Below are 14,213 nucleotides of genomic sequence, written 5' to 3' on the forward strand. Positions count from 1 at the left end.
GTTGCCTTGCGTTAGAATGATTTTTTTCTTTACTAGTATTTCTAAAAAGAGATGGCCTATGTGTTCCCCCCAGGTCCCTGCTTAGGCTCCCAACAAAACTTGTTGCCTTTGCTCTGTCTCATTCTGTCTCACCTCCCCACCACCTCATCTTCTTAAAAACACATGGATCTACCACCCTGATACATCTGTAGTTTCCTTGGAAAATCCAGCCCTTTTAGGTCTCTGTGCCTTTACACATCAAGTGCTCTGTGTATGGAAACTCCTTCTGGAGTGGGGGGTAGCAATGTATATGGAAAGGGGTTGATGGACATTTTTTGGAGGCAGTTATTAAACTTTTTTTTTTTAAGAGAAAGAGAGAGAGAGAGAGAGCCCGAGGGGGTAGGTGGGGAGAGGGAGAGAGAGACAGAATCTTAAGCAGGCTCCACACCCAGTATGCAGCCCTACTTGGGCTCTATCCCATGACCTTGGAACCATGACCTGAGCCAAAATCAAAAGTCAGACACTCCACTAACTAAGCCACCTAGGTACCTCTTGAAAGCAGTTCTAAAAGAACTTGCTAATGAATTAGATATGGGGTAGCCAAGAAGAAAAGAATCAAGGATGCCTACTGTCTGACTTTAATACTTTTAGATGGTACTGCCATTTTCCAAGTTTGGGAAGACCAGGGTGGGGAAGACCAAGTTCAACATGGTAAACTTGAGCTGTCCATGAGACATCAAGAGGAGATATCAAGTACAGATATTATTGTGGAGTGAGGTAATATGTATCTGGAGCACAAAGGGAAGATTTGTGCTAGAGGTATAAATCTGGGAGTTGTCAGCACATAAGCAATATATAAGCAATATTTAGAACCGTGGAAATGAACACAATCACCTAGGGAGGAAATTTTTTTTTTAATGTTTATTTATTTCTGAGACAGAGAGAGACAGAGCATGAGTGGGGGGAGGGGCAGAGAGAGAGGGAGACACAGAATCCGAAGCAGGCTCCAGGCTCTGAGCTGGCAGCACAGAGCCTGATGTGGGACTCAAACTCACAAACCATGAGATCATGACCTGAGCTGAAGCTGGTCGCTCAACTGACTGAGCCACCCAGGCGCCCGGGGAGGAAATATTTTTAAAGAGTGCTCAATAAGTATTAGTAACAAGTTGGGCCACAATGTGTTAACAAATCCCCTTTCTTCTTTTTTTTTAACATATGTGTTCTCAATGTTTTGTATAACTCATGAGTAATTTCCACCACGAATATTTACAACAATTTTTGTCTGATAGAAACCAGCTTTTCATAAAAAGAGCCTTACTCAGAATAGATTTTGAGACTCAAAGTCATAGCAGAAGAAGTAAGTCTGAACAGTAAAACGGGGAGAAGATGGAGAGCAAGGCTAAGTTCTATGTGAACAAGGGTTGGAGAGATGAGAATCCCTGCTCAGCACTTTGGTGAAAGCAGAAATGTCTAAGGGGAATTCATCAAGTTTGCTGAATGTTTTTAAATTAAACAAACAACAAAAAAAGACTCTCTTCCATCTCACCTACATAATCTTTAGTAAATTCAACATTGCTAACTAAATGCAGTGAGTTCTCTACAGTGAATTAAATGCCAAGTCCTGACTCAGGTGGGATGGTTTCAAGAGGAAATACTGTACAGCCAATATCTGGGCTACATATGTTTTGTTTTTTGTTTTTTGTTTTTTTTAATGGCAATGCAGGATTACCTGGCTGGCTCAATCGGTAGAGCATGTGACTCTTGATCTCAAGGTCATGAGTTCAAGCTCCACAGTGAGTGTAGAGATTACTTAAATAAATAAAACTTTAAAAAATAAATTAATTGGGGCGCCTGGGTGGCGCAGTCGGTTAAGCATCCGACTTCAGCCAGGTCATGATCTCGCGGTCCGTGAGTTCGAGCCCCGCGTCAGGCTCTGGGCTGATGGCTCAGAGCCTGGAGCCTGTTTCTGATTCTGTGTCTCCCTCTCTCTCTGCCCCTCCCCCGTTCATGCTCTGTCTCTCTCTGTCCCCCCAAAAATAAATAAACGTTAAAAAAAAATTAAAAAAACAAAACAAAACAAAAAACAAAAAAAAAGAGTAAAAAATAAATTAATTAAATAAAATGGCAATGCAATGAGCACCTTTAGAACTATATCTTTGCTCAGGAGTATATATTTTTTTAATTTGAGAGAGAAAGAGAGATTGAGAGAGCAAGTGGGGGAGAGGGGCAGTGGGGGATAGAAAGAGAGAGAGAGAATCTTAAGTGGGATCCATGCTCAGCACAGAGCCCAATGTGGGGCTCAATCCCACAACCCTGGGATCATGCCCTGAGCTGAAATCAAGAGTGACACTCATCTGACTGAGCCACCCAGGTGCTCCAGGATTACTTTTTTGGCATAAATTGCTAGATACTGGACTTAAAAAAAAAAAAAAAAAAAAAAAGACCATTAAATTTTTTCTTAAGTTTATTTTATTATTTTATTTTTTTAAGTTTATCTATTTATTTTGAGAGAGAGTGTGCACAAGCAGGAGAGGGGTAGAAAGAGAGGGAGAAAGAGAGACTCTCAAGCAGGCTTCACACTATCAGTGTTGAGCTTGACACAGGGCTCCAACCCATGAACTGTGAGATCATGATCTGAGCCAAAACCAAGAGTTGGACACTTAACCAACTGACTCACTCAGGTGGCCCAATTAAGTGTATTTATTTTGAGAGATAGAGAGCATGCTAGCAGGAGAGGGGCAGAGAGAGAGGGAGAGAGAATCCCAAGCAGGCCCTGCACCATGAGCACAGAGACAGACGCAAGGCTTGAAACCATGAACCATGATATAATGACCTGAGTAGAAACTAAGAGTCAGATGCTCAACTGACTGAACCACCCAGGCACCCTTGACCATCTTTTTGAAGTTTTTTATACATGTTGCCAAATTGTCCTCAGGAGAAGTTGAACTAATGTATCACCAACATAATACTGGAGTGTTCATTTCCCCTCACCTACATTTTCTTTTTTTTTTTTTATTCTTTTTTTAATTTTTTAAAAAATTTTTAAAATTTAAATCCTAGTAAACATACAGTGTAATGATTTCAGGAATAGAATTTAGTGATTCATCACTTATATGTAACATCCAGTGCTCATCCCAACAAGTGTCCTCCTTAATGCCCATCGCCCATTTAACCCATCCCCCCCCAACACCCCATCAGCAACCCTCAGTTTGTTCTCTGTATTTAAGAAACTCTTATGGTTTGTCTCCCTCTCTGTTTTTATCTTATTTTTGCTTCCCTTCCCCTATGTTCATTTGTTTTGTTTCTTAAATTCCACATATGAGTGAAACCACATATTTGTCTTTCTCTGACTTATTTCACTTAGCATAATACACTCTAGTTCCATCCACGTTGTTGCAAATGACAAGATTTCATTCTTTTTAATCACCGAGTAATATTCCAGTGTGTGTGTGTGTGTGTGTGTGTGTGTGTGTGTGTGTATACCACATCTTCTTTATCCATTCATCAGTCAATGGACATTTGGGCTCTTTCCATACTGTGGCTACTGTCGATAGTGCTGCTATAAACATTGGGGTGCATGTGCCCCTTCAAATCAGGACTCCTATATCCTTTGAATTAATACCTAGTAGTGCAATTGCTGGGTCATAGGGTAGTTCTATTTTTAATTTTTTGAGGAACCTCCATACTGTTTTCCAGAGTGGCTGTACCAGTTTGCAAAAGTGCAAAAGTGTTCCTCTTTCTCTGCATCCTGGACAACATCTATTGTTGCCTGAGTTGTTAATTTTAGCCATTCTGATCCATGTGAGGTGGTATCTCATTGTGGTTTTGATTTGTATTTCCCTGATGATAAGTGATGTTGAGCATTTTTTCATATGTCTATTAGCCATCTGATGTCTTCTTTGGAAAAGTATCTATTCATGTCTTTTGCCCATTTCTTCACTGGATGATTTGTTTTTGGGTGTATGAGTTTGATAAATTCTTTATAGATTTTAGATACTGACCCTTTACCTGATATGTCATTTGCAAATATCTTTCCCCTTCCATCAGTTGCATTTTAGCTTTGCTGATTGTTTCCTTCACTGTGCAAAAGTTTTTTATCTTTTTATCTTGATGGGTTTTTTATCTTGACTTTTGCTTTTATTTCCCTTGCCTCTGGAGATATGTCAAGTAAGAAGTTGCTGTGGCCAACATCAAAGAGGTTGTTGCCTGTTTTTTCTCTAGGATTTTGATGGCTCCCTGTCTTCCTTTTAGGTCTTTCATCCATTTTGAGTGTATTTTTGTGTATGGTGTAAGAAAGTTCCCCTCACCTACATTTTAATCTTTATGAAATTAATCAGAAAAAGTGGTAGCTTCTTGTTTTAACATGGCATTATCATCACCCATTAAATTTTTTAACATCACCCTGAGTAGTCTCCTTGTTTAATTTTTTTCCATGTCAATTCATTCTGTACACCACTGCCAGATTAATCTTTTTATAGTAGGGTGTCTATGACACTATTCCCCTGTTCAAAACTCTTCAATGGCTCCACTGAATTAAGTACAAACTCTTCAGTCTGTCATTTAAGACACTCTGCAATAAGACTTCATCACATATTTCAAATCTTATTTTTTCCTCCACTTTCCTGCACATACCCCATGATCCAGTTAAAATCATACAGTAGTCATTGTTTTCCAGAACATGACCCATAATTTCTCATCTCCTTGTCATAATAGTCCAGTGATGAAAACTCATATCATAAGTGCTTCAAATCTCTCCTCCCCTGCCCTTAGCAGATACTGCTAATTAATCATCATACTCTTTCCCACTGAGCTAGGACACAATGTCTCAATACAGTGCTATAGACAGCCACCACCAGTGAATTGGAATGGGCATGTGAGGTGAAACTTACCTGCCATCCCAGTAATGGTCCTTTTACCTAGTTGGCCTTCACGCCAGTGAAGTTCTCTTCAAACGTTCCCTCTCCTAGAAAGCCTTTCTTGATTTCACTCTCCACCTCCAATTCTCTAAGCACATTATATGGCTCTTATATGTCTTACTTCATTTCACCTTGTTTTGTTACTTGTGTGCTGTCTTCTACCCTTTTGAACCATATGTGCCTTAAGACAATAAGTAAAGAGTTCAGATTCTGGAGCTAGACTGCCTTAGTTCGAATCCTGGATCTGTCCCAACTAACTTGAGCACTTGAGCAAGTTGTTTAACATGTTGGAGTTGCAGTGCCCTCATCGGTAAAATGGACATAACATTTGGACCTACCGTGAGGCGCCTGAGTGGTTCAGTCAGTTACGCATCCAACTCTTGACTTCAGCTCAGGGCATGATCTCACGGTTCATGAATCTGAGCCCTGTGTTGGGCTCTGTGCTGACAGTGCAGAGTCTGCCCAGGATTCTCTGTCTCCCTCTCTCTCCCTGCCCCTCCCCTCCTTGCTCTCTATCTCTCTCTCTCTCTCAAAATAAATAAACATTAAAAATATATATATTTGAGCCTACTGAAGAAAGTTGTGAGAATTCAACAAGACAATGTAAGTCAAGTGCTTAGCTAAGTGCCACACCACATTAAGCTTTCAGAAATGTTACATACTTGTCAAAAATTTATACATAGAGTTACCATATGATTTAGCAATTCTAGTCCCAGATGTAAACTCAAGAGAATTGGAAACATATATTCGGGAATGTTCATAGCAGCATTATTCATAGTAGTTAAAAATGGAAGCAACCCATGGGGCGCCTGGGTGGCTCAGTCGGTTGGGCGTCCGACTTTGGCTCAGGTCATGATCTTGCGGTCCATGAGTTTGAGCCCCACGTCAGGCTCTGTGCTGACAGCTCAGAGCCTGGAGCCTGTTTCAGATTCTGTGTCTCCCTCTCTCTCTGACCTTCCCCCATTCATGCTCTGTCTCTCTTTGTCTCAAAAATGAATAAACGTTAAAAAAAAATTTAAAAATGGAAGCAACGCAAATGTCCATCGACAGATGAATAAGCAATTAGGTGTATATAAGCACAATAAAAAGGAGTGAAGTGCTGATACACGAAAATGTAATGCTAAGTGAAAGAAGTTGTTCACAAAAGACCATGTATTGTATGGTTCCATATGAAATGTCCAGAAGAGGCAAATCTATGAAGACAGAAGTAGATTAGTGGTTGCCAGGGGTGATGGGAAGGGGGCAAATCTATGAAGACAGAAGTAGATTAGTGGTTACCAGAGGTTATGGGAAGGTGAAATAGGTTGTAACTGCTACTAGGTATAGGGTGCTTTTTGAATGATGAAAATGTTCTAGAATTAGATAGTGGTGATGGTTGTTTGCACAACATTGTAAATATACTAAAACTCATTGAATTGTACATTTTAAAATGGTTAAAATGATTCATGTTAGGAGCACCTGGGTGGCTTGGTTGGTTAAGCAATCGACTTTGGCTCAGAGCATGATATTGCAGTTCGTGAGTTTGAGCCCCATATCGGACTCTGTGCTGACAGCTCAGAGCCTGGAGCCTGCTTTGGATACTGTGTCTCCCTCTCTCTCTGCCCCTCCCCCCCCACATTCTGCCTCTCTCTCTCTCTCTCTCTCTCTCAAAAATAAACAAACATTTAAAAAAATTTTAATGATTCATTTCATATAAATTTTAAAATTTTACATTATGTGAGTTTTATGTCATTAAAAAATGTTATTTATATCACTACTCATCTTTGTATCCCCTAGAGTGCCTAAGGAGATATCCTGAAAAAAAATTATTTTCTTTTAAAGCGAAAGATATTTAATATGGCCTTTAAATGCAAAGGTGAACCAATTTGAGTAACTTCTTTAAATTATAGTGATTGCAATTTGCATGCATAACAACAATAGACAAATGCTAATTTACTACTCTGTAGAAATTCCAGTAGATTTAGATTCAATTAAAACAAAACAGTTCCAACAATCTTGGGATTACACTTGGCTAAAATACCATCTAACAAAAAATAGTAATAGGGAACTCAAAAAAGCAGAACTGTAAATATCCATTGAATATGTTTAAAAAAAAAAGGTTAATTAAAACAAGAGGCTATTTTCAGCCATTTTCTAAATGTTAATACCCACCATTGACAATGGGAAATTATGGTCTTTTTGTCATTTCCCATTATATGTAAATGAGCATACACATTTATAACACTTTCTAGAGGGTAATTTGACAACATGTATAATACAGACATAAATTTGTGGCTAGAAAAAGACCTGGAATGATTTATTCCAAATGCCATACTTGGAGATATAATCAGCCACTTTTTCCGCTTGTCCTTATCCCCTACCTTTGTCTACAATAAGGTAAGTGTTGCATTTGTAATAGACCATAATAAAAGCATTTCTTAACCAGTTTACTTTGTTGAAGTCAGCTTAACTTTTAAAAAACGTTTCTGAATAAACTACAACTTAATGATAGATCTAGAAAAGGATAAATATAGAGATCACTAAGAAGACATTAGATCTGCAATTAGAGAATGATTCATGAGATACCATCTTTACAAATCAGCAATGCAAAAGTGCAATAGTGAGGTCAATGAAAATAGATGAGTCAATAATCTCTTGTAATGTTTAAGAACAGAATCTCTACACCTATCGAAATGAATTGCTAAATTGCTTTCTAATATGGTTATTCCACTAGTGAGCAGAAAATGCCCTTCTTACCACACCCTTCTCAGGACTGATGTAATTAGCAAAAACAATTAGTCTCATTTTACTTCTCATCTCTTTGACTATTAGTGAAACTGAATGTTTTCTAAGGTTTACTTATTGGCTATTCATATTTCTTCTCCGGGATGTTGTCGGTTCATGTGTTGTATGTGTTTTAAATAATCTTTTTCTTTGTTGATTTGTTACAATACTTTAAAAGGTAAAGATTTTCACTCCTTCCCTGTCATATATGTTTCAAATATTTCCCCCAGTTTGTCATTTTCTTTTTGACTTTAATCGTGTCTTATAATGTGTAAAAATATTTTATTTTTATGAAATCAAATATATTATTTTTTCTTTATTACTTTTGCTTTGCTTTTATTATTAAAGAGTCCTTCTCAACTCTAGGAGAACATACTATCCACCTATAAGTTCTTCTAATTCTTTTATGGGATAATTTTTTTCATTTTATTCTTAAAGCCATCTGGAGTTTACTAGGGAGTAATACGTGAGACAGGCAACTAACTCTTAAAAACACATTTTTTTTTAAATTTTTTTTTCAACGTTTTTTATTTATTTTTGGGACAGAGAGAGACAGAGCATGAACGGGGGAGGGGCAGAGAGAGAGGGAGACAGAATCGGAAACAGGCTCCAGGCTCTGAGCCATCAGCCCAGAGCCTGACGCGGGGCTTGAACCCACAGACCGCGAGATTGTGACCTGGCTGAAGTCCGACGCTTAACCGACTGTGCCACCCAGGCGCCCCTTAAAAACACATTTTTAATTCAACAAAATTTTCTATGACATAAGCATTTAATCAGTTCTTCAGAGTTCATTTGAAAAGGATTAGTCTGTGTAGAAACAACAATTTTCTTTTGGAAAAGGTATCTTTTTACTAATTAACTTCTATATTATTTGGATGTTTTACAAAGGGTATATATTGCTTTGCTGTTATTGCTGTTATTTGCTGTTATATTATTTGCTGAATTTATTTTTTAAAAAAGAAAGAAAAAGTATCTTTTTCCTTGCATGACAGGTTGACGCCATATGTCAGAGTCAGATCATGAACTTCACCTTTTTGTGACTAAAAGAGAACAAAAGAAACTCTTCATGATTCATAGGGCATGAATCATAAATGCTAGATGATTAAGTGAAATTCTAATACCAGTGGGGTGAAGTGGAAATTCTATTGGGTAGAAACCAGAAATCCTAGTTTCTTTTTTTCTTTTCTTTTTTTTTTCAGAAACCCTAGTTTCAATGCTCCCCCTGATTCACTTACTAAATTTCTTAAAATTTCCATACCTGTTTGTCAACGCAGTGAAAAAAAGATCTTGGTTGTTAGAAAAGATGGGCTTATAAATTAACATAGTAAAGTATTAAAGGCACCTTGAACTAAACATCTTCATGGACAGTGTCAGCAATTCTAGTCATCCAGGAACTCAGGAAACCTAAAATGGTTTTTAATTAATAAGCCTCCTCTGGAGGACTCTGCTGTTATTTCAGTGTGCGTAATTCTCAGAGTTGAATTTACATTGAAGATGGTGGATTTTCAGAGGTGAACATTGTGGGAATGACAGACACTTCATGTTACTGCTAATGAGACTGAAATAATACTGTATTTTAAGAAACCTAACCTTCCTTTCTATTTCTGCTACTTTTAACATATTTCAGCTTTTTGAGATGTTAATCACATATGTATTCACAAATGCTCATAGAGGTGCACACCCCGTAAATTTATGTTTACTAACATTCTTGCAAATTTGTGTATAATAATACTGATGTAGGTAACCACATGATTGCCTACTAGCATATCTTCATGTCTATCTTTAGTACATTGATGAAAAGAACAAATAGGGGCACCTGAGTGGCTCAGTCGGTTGATTGAGCATCTGACTTCACAAAGGTCATGATCTTGTGGGTGGTTCATGAATTCAAGTCCCATATCGGGCTTGCTGCTGTCAGCCTGCCAGTGCAGAGCCTGCTTTGGATCCTCTGTTCTCCTCTCTCTGCACCTCTCCTGCTTGCTCTCTCCCCCAAATAAATAAATATTAAAAGAAAGAAAGAAAGAAAGAAAGAAAGAAAGAAAGAAAGAAAGAAAGAAAAGAACTAATAAAATCAGGCAATGAGCAAATCTGGTAAGATGATTAATACCTCTGAATCCACAACTGGTAAAGAGCTCTCTGCCTAAAGTCATCTAGGCTTTCAGTGAAACTGATGAAAAGGAGGCTTTACTTATTTCTTCATCCAGAAAATAGTAATCTGCCAGGCACTGCACTAGGCACTGAGGGAAAAGATTGGGTTGAACCACATGAAACTGCTGATATTAAGCATTTTCTTATCCATAACAGTGGCAATTTCATGTGGTTCAACCTAAGAAAGTTACAGAAATTCTTCAAAGAGGGGGAAAAAATAAGAGAGTTGAAAATCATGAGAAAAACAAAATTTTCCAAAGTAACAACTTAGAAGAAATATGAGAGAATGGCAGGAAAAAGATATTATTGGGAAATGGGAAAAGGGAACACAGAAACAAAATAGAAGAGAATGGTAAAAATGTACGACCAAAAAAAGAATTCCTTTTTAATTTTTTATCTAGGTATAATTTATATACAACATTATATTTGTTTCAGATATACAACATAATGATTCAGTATTTGTATACATTGCAAAATAACCACCACAATAAGTCTAATTAACATCCATCATGACACATAGCTACAAAAAGTTCTTTTTCTTCTGATGAGGACTTCTAAGACCTACTCTCTTAACCACTGTCAAATATGCAGTACAGTATTAACTATAGTCATTGGGCTGTACAGTACATCCCCATGATGTAATGATGATGCCTGTACCTTTTGACCACCTTTACTCATTTCACCCACCCCTCACTCTATGCCTCTGGCAACCACCAATCTGTTGTCTTTATCTACAAGCTTGGATGGAGGGATTGTTTGTTTGAAAAATGAATACATTCTTAATAATTAATTTAATTCATTCAGTATGTATTTATTGAGTGTCCAACACAATAGATAATTTCATGAAAGGCACAATATGTGCCTCAAAAGGAAAATTTGGTTGTCCTTAAAGAGGAAAGATAGACCAAAGTGCCCCATGTTTATAAATTCTAAATTCTGAGGGGAAAAAAATGAAAAAAAAAATATTGAGGCAGTAGGGGAGCTATAACAGAGGAAACCATAGTAGAAATATAAAAAATATATATAAATTCAATACAAATCTGAGAAAAAGAAAGTAAAGTTGGAAAAAAATAAGAGTCCTGATAATAGAAAAAAGATTCAGCAGCAATGTTACCTGATAACACAAAACTGAAAAGTATAAATCAAGTTATCAGAGCAAGATAAGCTAATAAAAGTAAAATCTAAAAATATTTTAGTATCCCTTTTGCCACATAGAAAATTATATTAGTTTCCCATTTTATATAATTATAAGTGAACAAAGGATAAAATGTGTAATTTGTGTATACAGCCAATTTTATAATTTATAGTTTCATATGATTACTGTCCTTTTAAGTCATATAAATTATATAAAAGCAAGTAATCCAACACTACCTAGAACAGGAAAGAATAATTAGAAAGTCACTTAAATATAACCTCTTTACCCTTCTATTATCAAAGGTGTTCAAAGAACCATAGAATTTTAGCATAGGAAGAAATCTTAGAGTTCATTTAGGCCAAATCCTCAATGTCTCAGAAGAGGCAGAGAGAGTTCAGAGAAGTAATTTTTTCAAAGTGATCTAGTGAGAAAGAAGCAATTTTATTCATTCTTTCATTCACTGAGCAGTTAGGAAAGCCTGCTATGTGTTAGGTGAGGTACAGAGATTATTGAATTTTGTTCCTTGCTCTCAAGGACTGTCAGAGTGGCAGTGTTCAGAGTAGACAAGGGAGAGCCAAAAGTTTTACTAATGCCATTACTGTACATCAGTAAAAGAAATAATACTTTAAAAGCCACATTTTATATGTCAAAACTCAGTTATTGAGAACTGCCATTTGAAAGCTTCAAGCCAGGGTGGTACAGAAAATAAAAAAGGAGAGTCCTTCACCAAAGAGGGATAAACAGGATCCTGGGTTTTAGATTTCCTAAGAGTTCCTCTGTATAACGTGTCTTTAATCAGTCCCAGTAACATCAATACAGAGTTAGTCATCGTTCTTTGAGGCAGAATAAATGAAAGACATTTAAATGTTGTCAATTGTATGGCTAAAATGAATGATTTGTTTGAACTCCCTTTTCACACATGTGCATGGAAAGCATGGTTTTGCAATCGATGTCACATGACCTTGTATATGAAACAATCTGTTTTTACTTAGAACATCATGATTATATTGGACATGAGTTTACAAAAAGAGAGGCAGAAAAAAATTGTGTCAATCAGAAAGTAAGATTATGATGATAAACTAAGTCTGAAAGAATTATAATTGTAAAAATGCTGAAGTTTGAACAAAGAGTGAGAGTTTTGTGATCAACTGTGACATAAGTCCCTGTCACAGGCCCCTGAGGGTAGTTTGGAAGCATGTTGATTCAAGTTCCTATGTGCCTGTAAGGTCTATAAGGATTACCTTTTTTTTTTTTTTTTTTTTTTACAGCATGGCATATAGCTCTTAGTACTACTCACAGCATGACACAGAACCTGATGACCATGAAATCGGATTACCTTTCACACTGTTCTTGATTTTATTTAATTTTGTTATTAATCATTGTTCTTGAATGATAGAATTAAAAATGAGTTGTAGTCAAAAGTTCCTTTAGAGGGCTTCACATAAATGTTTAAAATTAAATCTTTAGTCCCTTTGCCTATTTGCTGAATTTGAACATACCTGCACTCGAATATATAACCAACCTTGAACAGTAGGAGTCTTTCATTTTCCACCTACTGATTTTACTGGGATAAATTAAAACAGCAAACAATTGCTGTTGAAATGTCAAGGCTAAAATGTCACAGAAACATAAGTTCAGTAAAGTTGTATCTCCTGTTCTGAATAGGATAATGACACAGTCATCAGTGTGTCTATAAGAACGTGGATGTGACCTTACATTGCAAAGCTTCGTGGCTGCAACCTTAACATTTCCTGTCACAGTCCCTGAGTCAATCCTCATGCCCACACAGTAAAATGAGTTTTCATTTCATTCTTGAGTTCACACAGGTAAATGGGTGGGTATACGCTTAAACTCAGAGATGCATTATCACATTAATCCAAGTCCATTCATCTCATTGCTCTGACTTTTTTTCTTATTTCTTTTGAAATCAAATAACACTTTACCTACTGCCCTCCATTGCTTCTTAATAACTCAGAAAAGCACAGGGAAGGGGCACCTGGGTGGCTCAATTGGTTGAGCATCCAACTCTTGATTTCGACTCAGGTTGCAATCTCACAGTTCGTGGGTTCCAGCTCCAATCAGGCTCTGCTTGGGATTCTCTCTCTCCCTCTCTCTCAAGAATAAATGAATAAACTTTAAAAACAACAACACCACTGGGAAGAATCAAGAGCCAGGCTACTACTTGGCCAATGACTATTCAAGACCCTTTACTTCTTCGTGCTTCATGCTTCAGTATCTCTCTTGTAATATCTGACCCGATTCCACAGATGGCCAGAATAAAGCACTTAAAATTCCTTGGAAGAAAAGCATAGGAATATTGTGACTTTAAAAAGCAAATGCCACAAAGAAGAAAATGAGCACAGCAAGTAAATAACAGAAGAAATTGGCAGTGTGGACAATTGGCAGTTGTTACTGGTTATTCTCTTTTTTTCTTTGTTATCTAATCCCAAAATATCTTGTAATTCTATAGTGGTTGAAGTTTGTGTGCATACTGCCAAATGCTATAAAATTCCTTAGGATCCAGTATTACAGGGAAACATGCAGGGATGTAATTCACCACTGAGAAACACTTTCATTTCTGTATCTGACTCCCCTCTCAGACTATAAACTTTGATATTTGATGAGAGCACAAAGCCTCATTTGTTTTGGTCCAAATATCCAGATATGTGAGTGGATGCATTCTACCAAGGAATGTCACCAAAGTTCACATCTGCTTATTCCACAGCATGAGGCATTGACCATTTGCCTCTCCCCATATAGTGTGAAGCAGTTTTCCTACATGAAAATAAATTGCTTCCGTCCAAAAAAATAATGTATTGAGCATGAACAACATAAAAGGTTCTCTGCTGGGTACCATGGAGGATGTAAAGATAAATAAATCAGTTCCTGCCCTTATGAGAACTTTACAGGCTCACATTCTTGTTTCCTGTTCTAAGATGTCAACCACAAGAAATCATTTCTAGTCTCTTCTTTGTCTGATCTCAGTTGCTTAAAAACGATAAAAGGATTGAAGGAGAGAAGGATCTATCCTAGAAACAAGTTAGAGAACAAGGTGGACAAATGGAAACCGAGGAGGAAAAAATATGGAAAAGGGGAAAGAAAGAGCACTATCCTGAAGGAATCAATGAAGACAAAATTTCTGCAGAAAATCTAGGAAGAATTCAGTTAATTCTAAATAATTAGAATACAGTAGGCAATAGCCTTTGTGAGCAGAAAAAAAGAATTGGGTGGATACTGAATTAATAAAAAACTAGAAAGGGGAAAAAAATGTT

This window comes from Prionailurus bengalensis, chromosome D1 (genome assembly GCF_016509475.1).
Source record: "Prionailurus bengalensis isolate Pbe53 chromosome D1, Fcat_Pben_1.1_paternal_pri, whole genome shotgun sequence".
Taxonomy (NCBI): domain Eukaryota; kingdom Metazoa; phylum Chordata; class Mammalia; order Carnivora; family Felidae; genus Prionailurus; species Prionailurus bengalensis.